Source organism: Ciconia boyciana, chromosome 3 (assembly GCF_034638445.1).
Source record: "Ciconia boyciana chromosome 3, ASM3463844v1, whole genome shotgun sequence".
Classification (NCBI taxonomy): domain Eukaryota; kingdom Metazoa; phylum Chordata; class Aves; order Ciconiiformes; family Ciconiidae; genus Ciconia; species Ciconia boyciana.
Window position 1 is genome coordinate 117,560,776 of NC_132936.1, and position 18,195 is coordinate 117,578,970.

Here is an 18,195-nt window from a genome sequence, read left to right on the forward strand (position 1 = left end):
TGGTAGAGAGCTGGACTGCAGACATGAGGGTTTATATGCAGCTACTGGTGCATGTTTTAGCATTGATACAAGTCGAGATGTTAGAAGACCTGTTTTAAAAATTATTTTTAGATAAGGAGGTACATTATCAATCCAGACTGTAGGTATAAAATCAAATCCTCAAAAGCTAAGCTCCACTGCTGTGATTTGGAACTGCAGCTTCAGTCCTGTCATGCATCTGCAATGTGACAGTCGTTACTTACATCCTGTCTTCACCCGATCCTTGCCTCATGCCCTGCACAGATTTATTCTCTGAATCAGCGTAGTGCAGTGAAACTCTTCTCTGCAGGGCCCTTGCTTCATATAGCTAAAGAGAAAGGATGGCCTTATGTGGAAACTCCAGAGAAGGCACAGTGGAGTGCAGTGCTCTCCTAGCTTGAAGCAGCTGGCCACGCCGGCTTTTTTGCAGGAGGTCACTAGTGCATTTCTGTCATTTGGTGCCCAGCATGAGTTGCCTGATTGGGATGTGCAGAAATGCTAATTGCTCTGGGATGTAGCTTAAGCAGTTAGAAGCTTTGCTTGTCTGATATACAGTCAGGGCTCTGCAACAGCAGGGGTCAGGTGCATGTGCTAAGCACCCAAAACTGCTGGAGCTCTTGTTTTCATCTTGTCAACCTGTTCTGAAATCTGTAATATACGCTGTTGCAGCAGGGTTGCAAAGATCAACTCTGTCTGAAATGCCGTGCTCCTCTTTGTAGTTTTTCAGTGACATCTGAGAAGGACTCGCCTGACATAGGTGTCACACACATCTCGGGCATAGGGGAATACTCATTGTCTTAAATCTGGATTCACTATATGGTCACCAAAGAGAAGTATGTTCCTAGTTTAGGGGCTCTGAATCTTCTTCTGTAGATCCACTGATTTTGTCAGGACTATACTCACCTAACATTAGGGCACATACCTGCAGAGGTTTCTAACACTATACTCCATATAGGAATTGGATTGTGTGCCTTAAATAAGGCTTGGGATTACTTGTAGAATGTGAAGGGGCAAAAAAATACTTATTGAACCAAAAGAGACTGTGGTCCTGTGGAAAACAAAATAAAGAGACTCTGTAACTAAAGACTAATTCAAAGGAGAGTCAAATTAAGGTGGTATAGCTATTTTTTAATATTTGCCTAAGCAGATTTAATGATCCTTTTTAGCATGGTTTTCCATGTGCAATAATGATGATCCTTTTGGCATAGTTTTGTATGTTTAGAATATGTACCCACGCATGCAATAAACTGAACTGTGGCATCAAAATGAAGCTGACCCTCTCAGGCTATATGCCCTAAGGTACTCTGCTGGGCTTCCGCCTGTGTCCTCACTGTTTGTCTGACCAAGGTGGCATTTGCTGCTGACCTGCTACACCTATGCTAGTGCTGGTAGTTCAGCTGTTGTGACTGATCCTTACTTGTTAGGGCTGGACCATCAGGGGTTTATTAGTACACATGCATGCGCAGTCCCACTCTGCAAGCATTTGCATGGTTGACACCAGATCTAGCAAATCCACTCAGAATACAACTAGGTTTCCTACCAGGATTGTTGTCATTGTGTGAGCCTCACTTCCCATATTTAAAGCAATGAAGTTATTAAATGGGAAGGGAGGGGAAGCAGAGGGGCAGTTTCAGCTCAGCTCAGCAGCCTTCTCTGTGCCTTTGTCTCTGCTTTTCCAATGAAATGTGTCTCAATTATTTTTAAATCTTTAAGCGATAAAACACTTGGTGTTTGTTTCCCTCAGACAGCGAAGAACTGCAGTGAGGGCAGCTTACTGAAGCCAGGTGTGGTTTTCAAGACAGCCTTAATCTTATAAATGGCAGGAAGTGTCGTCTTGCCTGAGCTGGTCTTCAGAGGGCATTACACAAGGGGAGAAAAGCAAGTTCTTTGGATCAGACCTTAGTCTGTTGACTGGCCTCCAGCTGCTCAGGGGGATGCCTCATAGGAAAAGGGGTTGTCCAGCATACCTCAGGCAGTTGTGGCCTTGTGCCATAATACAGACAGCACCGCAAACCTTGCTGCAGTACAAACCCTAAAGACCACTGTGGTGTTCAGCTCTGTCCTCATGAGCCTCACTGTGTCAGAGCTGGCCGGCTCTGCAGAGGGGTAAGCCTTTTGGACTTGTATGTTGTATCTTGGGGAGAACAAGCCCTCCCATCCCACCCCAACCACTTTTGGTGGTGTTGTTACAGCACCTTGTGCCTCTTTGGGGAATTTATCTGTAACAGAGTCTAACTCTAGTAGTGAAAGAAACCGACAAATTGGCTTCTCCAGTGCCAGTCCCGGCGATATTTCTAATTGTTAACTGCAGCCTGTTCATATAAATATCAAAAGAACATGCTAGTCAGGATCTGCCCTATTGCTTGGGATAGCAACAAGTCTTGGCCATGTGACACAGGGAAAGGGAGGGCAGTCCTGCTGCTCCTGCCACACAACTTCATCCCAGTGTGCTTTTCCAAACTCAGTGGACAGCTATATGGTCAGAGGAGCAGGTTGATGTACAGTAGGATGTGCAGAAGACGTGTGTGGTCATGGCAGAACTGGCTCTGTCTAGTGTCTATTCTAGTGTCCCCTCGGGCTGTCACTCAGGTCTGCAGAGCTGTGATACTGACTGAATTGTAATTTTTGCTGTGGTTGGAGCTGGTTTTTCAGGTCTTTTTCAGCTGGGGAAAAGAAGGGTGTGAGGAGACTGCCTGGAAAGAAAAAGTGAACACTGGCAGCTGTGTGCAGACACTCCATGAGTTGTTGGACTGCTGTTTTCTTACTCCTTTATGCTCACCAGTCCAAGGAGTTTACAGAAGATGAGGCAAAAAGTTTTGCTGGATCTCTTCCTGAGGCCCTTCAGCTCCTCACAGCAGCCTTGCGGAAGAGTCTGGGAGCAGCTTCCACAGGAGTTCAGAGCAGAGTGGAAAGTATCTAACAGGCTCTTTCAAAAATGCAAAGGCTGGCTCAGGGTCCATAAGGCTTTTTCTGATCACATTTTGGCTTTTAAACTACAGGAAGCCTTAGCACAAATACAAAAGCGTGGCTGTTTTGGAACCAAATTGAAAGCAGACATGAAGTGTCCCACACACACCTACCTTCAAACCCTCCCTTTCCTCTCCCCCCCAGCCCCGAATCTCATCAAATGTTTTGTCCCAATCTCAGCAACTTGGACCTGAAACCTGTTTGCATACGAATTCGACTACCAAAAAGGGTCTTTTTCATGGCTGTGTTATTTTACTGAGTGCAGGGACTGTGTTTTCATTAGGAGCACTAAAGCCTTTTGTCACTTAGTTAATGCTGAAGCGAGTTAAGAATCAACATGCAGCTGGCGATGGGTGTTTAGCAGCTGTTAGGACTATTGCAGGTTACTCCACTTTCTCTTGGACTCCCTCTGACAATGGCAAAATGAGCAGTTGTATAGCGCTTTATGCTCTTAAGGGTACGGTTTTCCCTCCTTTTCCATTTTTGGGGGATATCCCCTCTCTTTCTCTCCCTCCTTGTCCACCTAGATAAAGTCTGTTCTGGCAGCTTTCCTCCTCCTTTGGCCAGGGAGGAGGAAACAGGGTGGAAAGGGAGGCACAAACAGCTGTCCTTTAGGTTTCAAATCAATGCAGCTCCTTAGCAGGCTGGCAGTGTGAGCTCAGTCATTAGGAAAGATGCCCTTTCATTCAGGAGGCGGCCTGAGCCAATTCTCTCCTACTCCGGGACCAAAGAGGTAGGGATTTTGCTCCTTTCCAGCTTGTAGGACCATTGCAGCTGGCACAGGCTCCTATTCCCAGTGTTTCGTTCATGCAGTGCACTGGAGGACCACGTTGGCACTTTGGAGATTAGCCTGTCTCAGGAAACTACTGAAATGTTGCAGTGCACATGCTTGAATTCCCTTCCCTTCATGAAAGCCACCTTCCCCTGAGATTGGGAGTGGATGTAGGAAGGAGACCTGGACTTTCCAATTGAGCCCTGCTCGGGTTAAACCTCTGAGTTGAGCAGGTTTTAAGAAAACAAGGTAGATGGGGTCAGCCCCTCAGGTGCTATTAGTACTGTAGTTCCCTTTGGCCTGCATGGGTAGTGCTGCGTAGCAGCCGGGGGTCCAGCATATAGGGATAGTGAATACCTGAAGCTCTGAGTGATTTCTGCAGGACTTGCAGACCTTACTTCAGTCCTGGCGAGAAAGATGGCATTTGCCTTTGCCTTCTGAAATGTGTGCTGATCCCCTTGCAGTTTTTTCGGTAAACTGCATGTGGATCGTGGCTCTGCTAAGCTGGTGTGTTGCATGTTGGGTTGCATTGTGTCATTTAAACATGCAGGAAAATATACTGAACCCCCAGGAGAAAAATAGACCAGCGTTGGACTGATGCACACTTCAACTAGACCCTCGCTAGCACCAGTGAGGTTTGGCACTGCCCACGCCAGCCTAACGCCACTGCACATTAGGGGAGATAGTTCAGGACTTGCTGTCAACCTGTTTCTGAGCATTCTGATCTCTGAAGTGTGTTTTGATCTCAGGGATGTAAGTGGGGAGGATCGCAGCTGAAATCTCATTAGCAAATAATAGGCCTTGTGTGCAGAAATCTGCCTCGCTGACATCTTGATCTTATTCCGCCTCTTCTGATCAGCAGGGTTGAACATTTCTTCTGGTTTTGCAAGTGTGAACACAATGTCACTGCCCTGGTTTGCAAGTGATGGTGGAAAGAGCCATGGTATGCAGCAGCAAGGGGGATTTTAGCATGTTTCAGGAGGAATTTTACAGGTTTCCCAGTGTTGCTGTTAGACAAGTTCATTTCTTGAGCGATACAGAAAGTACTGTCTACAACTATGGGATTTGAAAGATAAGTATGCCCCTAGGAAGGAAGGCAGTAGATCCCATTTAGCTGCAGAAAGGTTGGTTAGTGCAAAAAGTACTTCTTTCTCAGGTGCTCTGTTGTTTTCTCCATGAATTTGGGTGTCTAATACCCTTCTGCCACGTGGCATACTGCTAAGTGGTCCCTAAATCAGTAATGGTCCTCAAATCTGAGAGCTTGCAGGGTGATGACATCACTACTGGCAACAGATGAAAAATGAAGTAATGCAATGCTATACTATGCTGCCCTGAATTAAATATTTCCACCTTCAAAAGAATAGCCCTATTCTCCACATTTTAAAGAAACCTTTCAAGATGCTGTTGTGCTGCAGGCAGGGACATATTTGTGGTGTGTTCGAACAGCATGAGGCATGCGAGGAACTCTAGACCGTACCTTAGCATATGCGTCCCCAATATAAAGCGGGAGGAGAAGCTGTACAGCCATGGAATTGCATCACATTATATATGTGCATGTGATTTTTCTGGCCTTGCAAGCCTCCTGGTCCTCTGTGCTTGGGAAAGTCGCAGGAAGGCTTGGGAAGACTGCTGGAAGATGGCTATCAATAGTGCCATTAGCTCCAGGTAGGCTTTCCTTCAATTTGCAGGGTTGTAAGTGAAGGTGGACTCTGCAGACCCTGAGATTAGCAAGGCGGTTCTGATTGCAAGGAACTCCTGTCAGCAGCTCTCCAGAAGTTCTTAAAAAAAGAAAGAAAAAAGGATGACAAAAAAAAGAAAAGGGGCAGGGGGGAAGGCTGTTTTTTCCTCTATAAGGGCTGAGTTGGTTCTGCAGTCCCAATGGTGTGACAGGCAGAATACAGCGAAGATGTGCTAAGGGTTTCTCTCAGCCTGCTTCCCTGCAGTGAGCCTAGCACTGACTTCCTTGGAGCAGAAGCATTAGGGTAAAGCTAAAGTATTGGGAGGCGAGGGAAGACTTTGATTTATGTACTAGTAGGGTCTGTTCAATCTTTGGTCTGCCTTGTTCTCTTATTTTCTGTCTGCGTTGCTTATTTTTGTCTCCCTGGGTACTTCTCCCAAGAATTCTTAGCTCATTTGTGTTTAATCTTCCCAATTTGTCTACAGCCTGGGTTGCTCTAATCTCTGCAGGTCACTGTGCATTTTGCATGTTTGTTACTCCTTGGCTATTTGCTGTGATCAGCACACTTGATCATGGTTGAATTTACATCAAAGAAACACCTGACAAAGAAGCAGGCCTGATAATAGGCTCTAGTTTCTTCTCAGCAACCCAAACAGGTAGAGGCGGACGAGGGAACGCTTGCAGGATCACAAGGGAGTTCATGCTCTACTTTCAACGCAGTGTGTTTGCTCTCCTGCCTGTCAGAGCATTGCAGACCCTGCTGCTGCTGGAGGTTCCCCAAATATAGAGCTGCCACTAGAAAGAGGAAAACAAGACAGAGGTAGGCCTTGCTCTTCTCCTGCAAAACAAACCCACACCTGGGAAATTCCAATTAACGAGAGAGGGGGAGGAAAAGGCTCTCCTGCAGTTGCTGTTGTAGCTGCAGAAGTGCAGCTCACAAATTACAGGTCCCCTTTCCCTGCAAGGAGAGTTGGCTCAAATGCTAGGGGCAAGAGAGATGCTACAGTCGCAGTGTGATTGTTTCCTGCTTCGTCAGAGTTGGTCAAACAAGCGGCTGATAAATTCAAGACTGGCTTCTCTAGCAAAACACTTAAGCTGAAGTGTCTAAATAGGGGGTTTGCATTTGCTTTTGTTTGTATAATTTATGCTGGCCAGACCATTTTCCCTGTTTAGAGTTTGCTGTTAGGAGCTGATTTTATATAATGACTATATATAGTTATACATGGTTATGCATACACACATAGATACATATAGATATATGTGACATTTGGTGCACCTGGGATTATTCTGGGAGGTACTGGATGCTATTTAGGTTGGTGCCAGAGTCCAGTACGGAGGCGTCTCATGAGTGCACTGCTCAGGGTTTTGCAGCACATGGGAGATGCTCATCTTCCGTGCTGAAATGGTGTTTGGGGTACTTACAGAACCTCAGCCCTTTGTCCTCTGCTGAAAGGAAAACCAATGGCACCACATCATGTCTCCTGTAGGTTTTGCCTGATTCAGCAGCTGCTACTCTCAAGGCCTGCAGTTCTCCAAGAAATAAGTGAGTCTCTAGGCTCTGATTGATCCTGGGAGGCTGCATGTGCTCGCCCTGGGCTGGAGAGACCTCTGATAAGGGGAAAGCTCAGCTTCTAAAAGGCTGTGAGGGGAGATTTGGAGCAGGGGGATGTCTTTATTCCTCCAGCACAGCATGCAACAGCAGCTTTAGGATAGGAGGTGTGAAACCAGAAGTAAGTGCAAGCCTGTCTGGAGGGGCAGAAGCATGTGTGTTGGGAACTCCCTGCAGCTTGTCTCTCCTCCTGGGACATTACCAAGGACCACAGAGGTCCTAGTGTGCAGGAACCCCAGCTCTCCGAACTCTTTTGCACAGCACCAAGCTTTCTTATTCTTTCATTTAACTCAGGCTAGCAAGCCACTGTGTGAAACCTGGGTGTTTCATGGGATGCTGTACACTGGAGGGGGGAAGGGATGAGATCTTGCCGTCTTTGGCTGAAGAAGTGGTAGCTGGAGCTGTCTGGTGCCAGTGCTCCCTGGGCTTCCACTCTGAGTGCGCAGGGCTAAAAGCAACATCCCCCTTGGAGGGATTTCCAGCTCCTTTCATTCGGAGCAGAGTCGGAGATGGCTGGTTTCTCCCTGGTGTGAGTGCTGTTTCCCAGGAGGGCTGAGGGTGGATGAGCAGGACAGCCCTTAGCACCTCACACGCTATTGCCTAACAGACCAGAGGTGCTGTTTTGCCCAGCTGCTCACCTCTAGCCCTGCTGTGCCCCTGTAGTGCTGATAGCCAGCCATTCGGGAATTAAAGGTGCTACTTAAAAAATAATAATAATAAATCAAACCTGCCTGCAGTGTTATGTAGGGACTCCAATATTCAAATGAACTCATGATAAATGGAGGTACTGGCTCATTACATATTGCTTTGGAGTTTGTCCTTGGAAGGCTACAGTTTCATAGTGTAGTTGTGATTTGAGATGGTCTAAGTTGTGTCTTAGGGTTTTGTTTTGTTTTTCTTCCAAGGATTTCTCTGGGTTCAAAGCTGCTTTCAGCTGTGAGCTGTTAAAACAATTTCCAGCAAACTGTTGCTGCCCATCCTTGTATGTTTATGAAATAGGAAAACCACTTTTATTTTGTTTTCTACTGTTTTAAAGCCAGGCTTGGGTGTGATGTTTGGAATATCTGCTCTTTGCTTTCTACCATTTCTGCTGAAGAGCGTGGTGGAATGTCTGGAAGCTGTGAATGATGAAGGCAGGCTGTGCTAAAGCCGAGCTTAACTTCAAAATAAAGCAGCTAGAAAAAACGCATCGCCTCGCTCCCACTTCTTCCCTGGCAAGTGAAGCAGTCATATTCTGAATGAAAACGTGGGTAAATCTGGATAAATCCTATCTATTTCTCTGAGCCCACGTGAAGGGCACTGCTCCTGTCCCAGCTGGCTAGCCTGTGTCCCCATTCTAGGCATCCAAGCCATCGAGCAGTCTGTGTTAAACTCCCAGCAAAAGGCAAAACAGGAGGGGGTTGAGGCCATCCCACTTTCTGGAAGTGGTATATGGATGCCTTTTCTTCTGTATCCCAAGGATTTAACTCCTCACTGCCCTGGGTCTCTCCATGTGCCTGCTGCATAGGTAGGTGCAACTACAGAGCACAAATAAGCAGTGACTTCAAATGAAACAAATTGGGAAATGAAATGAGAATCTCACTGTGGCGTGGCATTAAATCCTTGAGTTGCATTAGTCTGAGTGGCAAGTCAGAAACCTGCATCCCAAGATTAAAAATAACACTGCCTTTATGAGAGCAGCGAGAATGCCTGCTAATTGTTGGTTTACAGGAGAAAAGCAGAAACACGCTGAAAAATTGGCTCACAATAGCAGTTGCTGTATCATAATCTCCTGGTTCCTTTCTTGCCTTGCTAGTAAGAACTAAGACTAATTTAATTTTTACATTGTCCCAAATCTGTGGCTATACAATTCAGAGACTTAATAAGATTCTCCTGCTGAGCCAAGAAAAGCTTAGTGGTTTTTAGCTTACTTTCTTCTTCTGGGTTTCAGTTTCGGGACATTTGTGCAGTGGCTGAGACCCTTTTTTTTTTTTTTTTTTTTTAAAAAAAAAAGCCTGAATTTCATCAGGATTACTAATGTCTCTGTTTAAGTTGTTATAGATGTAAATTGGTGTGCTGGAGCTGGGTAAAATCTTGAGGAAAAAAAGGCAAACTTTGGCAAAATGAAAACATTTTATGAGTTGTTTTGATTTGCCAAACTTTTTTTCTGGAGAGAAAAGAAAAAAACTTATTTTGTTTCAGCATTTTCCAAATGAAAGGCTTTGAGATCTTTTTCTTTGAAGCAACTTTTCATTTTAAATGGTCTTCAGCGCTAAGTTTTGTAAAGGGCTGAAGAGTCAAAGTGAAACATTTGTTTCAGTCGACCCCAAATGAATTTTTTTGTAAACTTTTTTTCAGGATTGCCAGCGAACCGAAAAATCAGTTATTCACCCAGCTTTATATACCACATACTGATAGAAACTTCAGAGCACCCCAGTGACTGTTTATGTAGTGCAGCTGTCGCTAAGCCCTCCATCTATATGTTGGTAAATTATTATGCTTTTCAGGGTTGTGTGAGATAGTAAACCATCAGTAAGCGCCTGGTTTTTCTCCCTTGGGTTAACAAGGAAGCAATGTTTTACAAAATATGTTTCTAACTTTATTCTCGTTGCGTGGCAGGTATTAACTTTGCTGGCCGACGTACAGTTGCAGGACCTGTTTTATGCAGAAGGTGCGCGTTAACTTCTTTGGAGACTTGGCTGTCTTAGGAGAAGGCGTCGCGTTAGGAGCTATTTTAAAGCGGCGGAGTTGAGCTCGGCTTTGGGGGTAGCTGTACTTCAAAAAGATGAGTGCAATAATCAAGATAAAGTCCCTAATTTCAGGGTTAGCCACAGTCACAAATCACATTTAAAATGTGCTTTTCCTATGGTTATTCTGGGTGATAGTTTATGTATAACATGAAGCTATTCATTTAAAACAGGTTGTTTTAACCCTTTTTGGCAGGGCGTGTTTTCCCTGTATAAAGAGCTGTCTGCAGATGGCACAGGTCATTTTGGAATGACGGGGCCAAATTGCCTGTTTTACTGAAGCTGATGGAAAAAAAGTTTAGATTAATTCCTGGAGAACAGACACTGTAACCAGGAATTGTTGGTCCTGCTTGCCTGGTATGGATTGCAAGTCTGCTGGAGAGAAAGGAGTCCCACTAAATAGGTTTGTTTCTGCTGTTCATCTTAAATCTTAATTTAAGCTTAAATCTTGATGCCTCTCAGTTGAAGGCCTTTAGCATTTAGAGCAGCACAAGAAAACAGGCTCAGTGTGTTAAGTGCTCCTGAGGTTGCAGTTTTCCCCTTATACCACTGTCCCACTGAGAACTTAGCAGCCAGCCAGGGTGCATTTCAGCACCCAGCTGTAACACGTAAAGCCAGGTTTGTCTGGGCATGGGTGCTAGGCAGGCTGGAGCCACCATGCATGCTCTGAACCTGGCGAGCAGGGCTAGGAAGGCACCGGTGTGGTGGGTTGACCCTGACTGGATGCCAGGTGCCCACCAAAGCTGCTCTATCGCTCCCCTCCTCAGCTGGACAGGGGAGAGAAAATATAACAAAAGGCTCATGGGTCAAGATAAGGGCAGGGAAATCACTCACCAATTACTGTCATGGGCAAAACAGACTCCACTTGGGGAAATTAGTTTAGTTTATTACCAATCAAATCAGCATAGGGTAATGAGAAATAAAAACTAAATCTTGAAACACCTTCCCCCCACCCCTCCCTTCTTCCTGGGCTTAACTTCACTCCTGATTTCTCTACCTCCTCCCTCGCAGCGGCACAGGGATGGGGAATGGGGGCTGCAGTCAGTTCATCACACATCTCTGCTGCTCCTTCCTCCTCAGGGGGAGGACTCCTCACAGTCTTCCCCTGTTCCAGTGTGGGGTCCCTCCCATGGGAGACAGTCCTCCACAACCTTCTCCAACATGAGTCCTTCCCACAGGCTGCAGTTCTTCACGAACTGCTCCAGCGTGGGTCCCTTCCACGGGGTGCAGTCCTTCAGGAACAGACTGCTCCAGCATGAGTCCCCTACGGGGTCACAAGTCCTGCCAGCAAACCTGCTCCAGCGTGGGCTCCTCTCTCCATGGGTCCACAGGTCCTGCCAGGAGCCTGCTCCAGCATGAGCTTCCCACGGGGTCCCAGCCTCCTTTGGGCATCCACCTGCTCCGGCATGGGGTCTTCCGTGGGCTGCAGGTGGATATCTGCTTCACCGTTAACCTCCATGGGCTGGAGGTGGATATCTGCTTCACCATGGACCTCCATGGGCTGGAGGTGGATATCTGCTTCACCATGGTCTGCACCAGGGGCTGCAGGTGGATATCTGCTGTGGCGCCTGGAACACATCTTCCCCTCCTTCTTCACTGACCTTGGTGTCTCCAGAGTTGTTCCTCTTACATATTCTCACTCCTCTCTCTGGCTGCAGTTGTGCAGTTTTTTTCCCCCCTTCTTAAATATGTTATCCCAGAGGTGCTACCACCGTTACTGATGGGCTTGGCCAGCGGCGGGTCCCTCTTGGAGCCAGCTGGCATTGGCTCTGTCGGACACAGGGGAAACTTCTAGCAGCTTCTCACAGAAGCCACCCCTGTAGCCCCACCGCCACCAAAACCTTGCCATGCTGACCCAATACAACCGGCTAGGCTGGGATTAACTGGAGAGGGGTATTCTTTATTTTTAATTTTTTTTTTTTTACCCTCACCTTTGGAGAGCACTGACCCTGGCTCAGGTAGAGGCATGAAATGTAGTGGGAGCCAAGCGGATTCGCTGCCCCCCAGGAGCAGCCCGTGGACTGTGGAAAGGTCAGTTTTTTCTCCCATCCCTTCTGAGGATACTTCAGTTCAGCAAGTCCTGTGCCCTTGGAGCCCTTCTCCTTCGCCGGTCTCATTCACTTCATCCCCTATGTCTCCACTCCCCGCAGGGACCTGTTTTCTAGGCTCCCGTTTGATCTCCAGGTGCCAGCTCCTGCCTGGAGGGAGTAGCTGTGCCGGGAGGAAGGTCATGGCAGGAGCACAGGGCATGGGAGGGGAGGCAGGAATAAGTTTCTGGCAGGAGGGAGCAAGCTGGGACTTGCCGCCTTTCTGAGCTCATCCCCAGGGCCATGCCGGAGAGCCGTCCCTCCTGCCCGGCACGTTTCTCTCCCTTTCTCCCTCACTCCTTTGCCTGGGATTACAGTCCCGGGTTGTCTTTGCTTTTGGGTGTGGGACTTCAAACTGGTTGAACCAATTCGTAGCAGATGATTCACTGGACACGTTTCGGCCCTCGCTTTGTTCCCGCAGTGTCTGTCAGCAGCTTGCAATTTTTACAGACGTGCTAGGTGGTGTTCTGTATTGCTGCTGTCCCGAGAGCCCCTGCCATGCACCAGGTGCTGCCTTGTCACGCAGCAGGGATGTACAAATCATAATCATACTCCTTTTTGCAAGTAATTCTGGGTGTCCTGGTGATCCCTGACCCACTAAGTTGAAGCTTTTCAATAACCCAATTTGAGTGGCAGTGGTGGTTAGGTGATTGTTGTTGTTGTTGTTGTTGCATTAGGGCTATTCACTTAGATTGGACAAATGTAACCATCCAGAATTCAGTTTATAGTAATAAGCAGTGAAACTGGTGAGACCATGTGGTGTTTGGGGAGTGATCTGTAGCACTGGAGGAATGGAGATGGTGTTTTGAACTCTGCTTAGAGCTGCTTCTGCTCTCTGTATTTGAGGCTGTTGCCAAGTGGTGGTGGGGGGTCATCTAAACAGGGGTGGCCTCGCTGCCAGCATCGCTTCTGCCAGAGCTGTTGCCAGCATCTGAGATGCCAAAAAGAGCCGTCTTGCAAGCTCAGCTCTTCCCTGGCTCCCCTGCCCTATTGCTTCCCTGAATCCTTTTCCTTTCCAAGGTGGGAGCAACCTGGCTCCCAGAGCAGCAAAATCCAGTTTCCCCTCCCTGGCTAAGGCAGCTGTGAGTCAGTGTGCTTGCGAGGTTCATCAGCAGGAGGAACTGGCATGAGGAATTGCGGTGCCACTGGAGCACGGCCAGCTCGGGTTTGGGCTGATGGTGTACCCTGGGCTGTGCTTTCTCCTTGTTTGGCAGCGTCAGAGGACAGGAAGCGGAGCAGCTGCTGCTTGTGGAGGCCACTAGGACCCGCAGGTAACCCCCAAACGCTTTTAAGATCCTGGAGTTGGGCTGCTCCTGTCCTGACCTCCAAGCACCTCCCTGGATGAAAGCTCCATAGCTGGGATCAAGTCTTGCTGCTGAAGTTGGATTATCTCTGGGCTGCGCTGGCCAGCCCTGTGTGGTTTTTGGGTGTCACTGCTGCTTCCATTTGTACGTGTTTCCTCCTGTGATCTGGGTCCAGACCCCACTCTTGCTTTCATCCAGTGAAAGCCGAGGTCTGGCAGCTCTGCTCACCGGACCTTCCTTAAACCCTGGTGTAGCCTTGCAGCTGGATTCAGAGGTCCATGCCTGTAGCCTGGAGCAAGTAAGATGTTCTGATGCGCTTGCACCAGGTGGTCTCCTGCTTTAAAAGTGGAGTTACAGGTCAGGTGTTCTCCAAATTGAGAAAAGGTGCTCCTCAGGCCTGAAATGAGAGCATTAACTTGTCTGTTCTCTATCTGGGGGGCAGCCATCAGGGCTGAGTGACCTGCAGTCCCATTCAGAGCAGCAGAAGCAGCTTTACATTTGCTGGAGGCAGGAGGTGTGAAAGCTGACACAGAACCTGTGCCAATTTCTGCAAGCTGGGCATCAGCTGATGCCACCATTACAGGCAAAACCTCCCTGCGGTGGGCAGCCCTCCTGGCAGCCACCGCAGGCCTTTTCCTTCTTGCTCCCAGCCCTACAGAGGGCTGCGCTTAAAAATGGCTTTCTTGAAATCGATAGCCCCTCGTGTTCACGTTCTGAGCCAGCTGCCTGGCCTCGCTTGAAAATGCTCTTGTGTCTGCTAAAACAGTCAGGACTCGAAGTCCCCCTCATCTGCCTCCCCAGGCCCCTGGGTTTGTGGCCCTAATGCTGAAATTCCCCTCCCAATTTTTCCCAGTGGAGTCTCCTGCTTTGCCCACCCCCACCCCCTAATTTATTAGGCAGATTAGGGAGATTTGCTTCACCCAGCTTTCCCACCAAACAGGGCAGGGGAAGAGATGCAGGCCACTTAGTGACAATGCTGAAGGATTTAGGAGGAAACCTTTGACTGAAGTAAGGTGCCACCCTGGCTGCAATGATGTTAACCCCTGGCAGGCCTGGGGCAGGAAAAAGGCAGTGGTAGGTGCAACATAAGAGCAGAGGGAAGGGGGTTTTGTCCCTCCATGCCTCCCACCCCAGTGCAGACCCCCCACAGCAGCAGGAGCTGGCTGGCCACATTAGCTCTGCCAAAGGATTGCAAGCAAACTCTTTTCAGAGCAGCCCAAATAATCCCTTCCCTGTGCGAGCTGTAAGGCAGCATGCAGGGAAAGCAAGACTGCCCAAGCATTGTCTTCTAGCAAACTTTGAGTTTCATGGCTTCCCCCCCCCCAGTAAATGCAGAGCTTGGCACAAACACAAAATCCATGTCATCCCCGCTCCCACCAGGAAGGGAGACATAAAGGCAGCAAGTAATGAAGGCTGTAGGCCAAGCTGCTCAAGGGAGAGAAAGCAAGGGGAGGAACGGGGAGGGGAGGAAGCCCAGTGAATAGGGGGAAAAGGAGAGGAAACAGGAGAGGAAATAGTCCGGGGACAGTAGTATGAGGTGGATAAAGCAGGGCCAGAAGAATGGAAGGAAATCCTCACAGAAATGAGCAATTTAAAACCTGTTCCTTCTGTGCCCCATGATGTGCCTTCCCCTGGTAGATCCTCTAGATCTGGAGATGTTTGGGGGGGAATTGGCTGGCTTTTTGGGGACATGTCGGTTGGAAAAGGGAGAGGGAAGGAGGGCCAGAAAGAAACCTCGCTGCCCATGACCCCGGAGCACCGGGCATACCTGGAGCATCAATCCCAGAGGATGAGTTTTGGAAGTGGGTAGGTATGCCCAGCACATTGCCACACACAGGGCTCTCACAGCCACAGCACACGAGGTCTTATGGCTCCTTCCCCCTCCCTGGCCATCTCTCTATTTGGAGGAGAAGGGAGGTGGGAGGAAAAACCCATGATCTTGCTGGCCTGCTGCCAGTTGCTAAGGCAGCTTCTTCAAAAGGGAGAGGAGCTGTGGAAGGAGGGAGCTGCCTGGAGAAGGAGGCAGATGATGCACGCAGGGACCAGGCAGACAGAGGAGCCTGCAACCACCAGCGATGGAGGCAAGTGGGACCACAGGCTCAGTGGGAGCGGAGGTGAAGTTGCCCAGAGGAAAGGGGCGAAGTGGAAAGGGGCAGAGGGGAACCAGGGAGAAACAGCTCCTTGCACAGCTTGGCTGTTGAGCCAGCATCCCTATGGACCTGTCTCAGCTGATGGGTTAGCTGTGGTTCAGAGCAGCTCTACAAAGCGTTGCCAGTGGCTGGAGAGGGGTTTCTCCCCAATGGCTTTTCCCCTCTTTGGTTTCTCTGGTGAGTATGAGATGCGCGTGATCCAGGGAAGCTGGCTTTGCTGCACAGGCAGGGCTGGGATCAGGGCTTGCTCCTGTTGCCAAGAAGGGGAGGAACACGTGTCGCTCTGGGCCTGGGTCGGATGTGCAGGTTAGAGGCAGGGAACGTTCTCCCTCCTGGGCGAGGGCACCAGGAGCGTGGTGGGGCAAGGGTGCCTTTTGCTGTCCCCTCCTTGCTGTATTTCTGCCCCACATGGCACATACTTGAGCCAGGTTTGTGAAAGCTGGTGACTGCCTGGCCGCAACACCCCAGTCTTCCAATGATTTGGGCCCAGAGAGGTGTTTAGTGGCTGGTGTCAGCTGTGGAGTTGCTGCACTGGCTCGTGGTGATACCGAGCAGCAGCAGAGCTGAATGCAGACCTGGGCCAGCTCCGGGCCATCACTGCTGGTTGTCTCAATGCCTATGAGGAGCCGTTGCTCTGCCCCTGGAAAGCCCACTCCTGGACCACATCAGCACATGCACCTCAGAGAGGGAGGGACTGTCCTTCAGTCCTGAGGACACCCCAGACTCCTGCCACCCCAAGAAACAAGGTAAGTGCCGTTCTCCTGCAGTGTGGTGTCAGTGTGAGATACCTCAGACCTGAACCTTGCCTGCCACAGGTCAGTGCCTGTGCTGAACCCCAGCCTGCTTTCTCCTGCCCTCCATGTAGGCAAGCTCGGAGCAGGGGCTGGTTGCGGAGAAACACCTGGCAGCTCCCGGAGAGCCCTCCAGCTGGGGTCAGACACTAGAGGGAGGAGCAGCTCACTGGCTCCCCACACAGGTACCCCCTTTTAAAAGCCCAGAGCAACGGTTTGCCCTTGCTGAGCTGGAAAGCTGCAAGGTCTGGAGCGGGTGGCAAGCCACTCACTTAAGGAGGGGCTAAGCAGGGCTCTGTGTGTAGCCTTGATGTTTTGGGCTGGAGGCATCTCTTACTAAGGAGTCACAAGTGAGAAAATGAGCTCTTAAATGGTAGGTGGCAACAAAACGAGCAGCTTTGGGAATGCAACAGCAGCATCTCCACATGTCCTGCATCAGGTCGATGCGCTGACAACTGGAGATGTCTGTACAGGAGCCAGCGGTGCATCGGTTCAGGGCAAGCACCATTGTACCCTGGAAGGGCACGGAGATGCTGGGGAAAGCGTTCACACCATAGTCTCGGGTGTGTTTCACCCCTCTGAGCGTGGCACGTGCTGAGCAGACAGAAATTCAATCCCTGGGCTGGCTTTAATTCTTCCACTTCTCCTTTCTTTGCGTTTCCTGTGCCCTGTGTCCCCACAGCCATTTGTCCCCGAGCGGCAGCTGGTGCGCAGGGCCCTGTGCCCCATGCTGCTGCTGCTGGCTGCCGCACCAGTAACATGAGCCAGTTCGCTGCAGCTGAGATGCTATGTGCGGCATGTTGGGACGGGGAAAACTTGCTGCTTTTCTGTCTGGTTTTTGGTTTGCTGTAAATCCAAAATGGAGCAGTCATGTTTCTGTGGGTGTAGGAGGCCGGGCGAAGCGTGCGCTGGGGGGGTGGGAGGGGGGGTGACTCACTTGCTCTGCACCGCAGCCAGGGCCAGCCCAAACAGCACTCCTGGGCTGCACTCGCTGCTTTATTGCCACAAAAGGCTTGAGCCAAAGACAGGCGAGATCTCCCTCCTGGCTGGCCCTGAGAGCAAACAGCAGTCACCTGAGGTGGGGGGGAGAGGGCACTGATAAACGAAGCAGTGGATTAAGGTATCAGATGTTTCCTGCTGGGATTTAATGCCCTAAAGGATAGTGCATTATATGTATTAAAACTGGACAGATTCTGCTCTTGGCTAGCCTGGTGGCACCCTGGTAAGCTGTGCACACCCCACATGGCCCAGCCCACACCACAGCAGAGTGGAGCATCCCTTGGCACTGGTAGCCCAAGAGTGGCCACAGAAGGACACAGCCACATCTCTGTGTTGGGGACAAAAAGCCTCACACCGGGAATGGGCCGTGCACAAGGTGACATTTCCCTTGTTCTGTAAGGTAGAGCGAGTGGGGTGAGGCTGGGCTCTCCCTCCCTTGTCCCCTGCCACTTCCCATGAGGCAGGCGAGACCCTCTCCTGCTGACCCCTGGGGTCTGTCTCCCCCTTACCTCCCTCTTTTGTGGAGGGAAAGAACAAAGCCAGACTTTATTTTAATTGTTTATTGTATAATATAAAACTACAAAAGTAAGACTGCTCATTTCCATGTACATTTGTCCAATTGTTTTTTCGATTACAGCCCATACCTACATGTGAATACAGTAATCTGGTTTCAGATGTATATGTCTGTAATATTGCATAGAAAAGGCACAGCTCTAAGGTCTGTGGGAGGGGAAGGGGAAATACAGCCTTTTTTCTTTTTTTTCTTTTTTTTTTTTTTGACAATAACAAGCCCTGTTCAAACAACCATGCACTGAACATGTCACACTATTTACACCTTTTCCAGAATCTTTGCCTTCACAGGCGCTAGTATGGATTACGCTCAGAACTAGATAGGAGTCGAGGTTGGGATTTTATCTGCAATTTGTGTTTTTAAAGAGGTTCCAGAACTTGCATTAGGCTTATTTTCAGAAAAAGAAAAAGTGCTTAAAAAAGAACTAATTTCTTTAAAAATGTTCAGTCCCATTAATTAATAGAAGCACTGAAAGCAACTTGCACAGAAGCAGGATACTGAGACCCGGGGGGGGGGGGGGGGG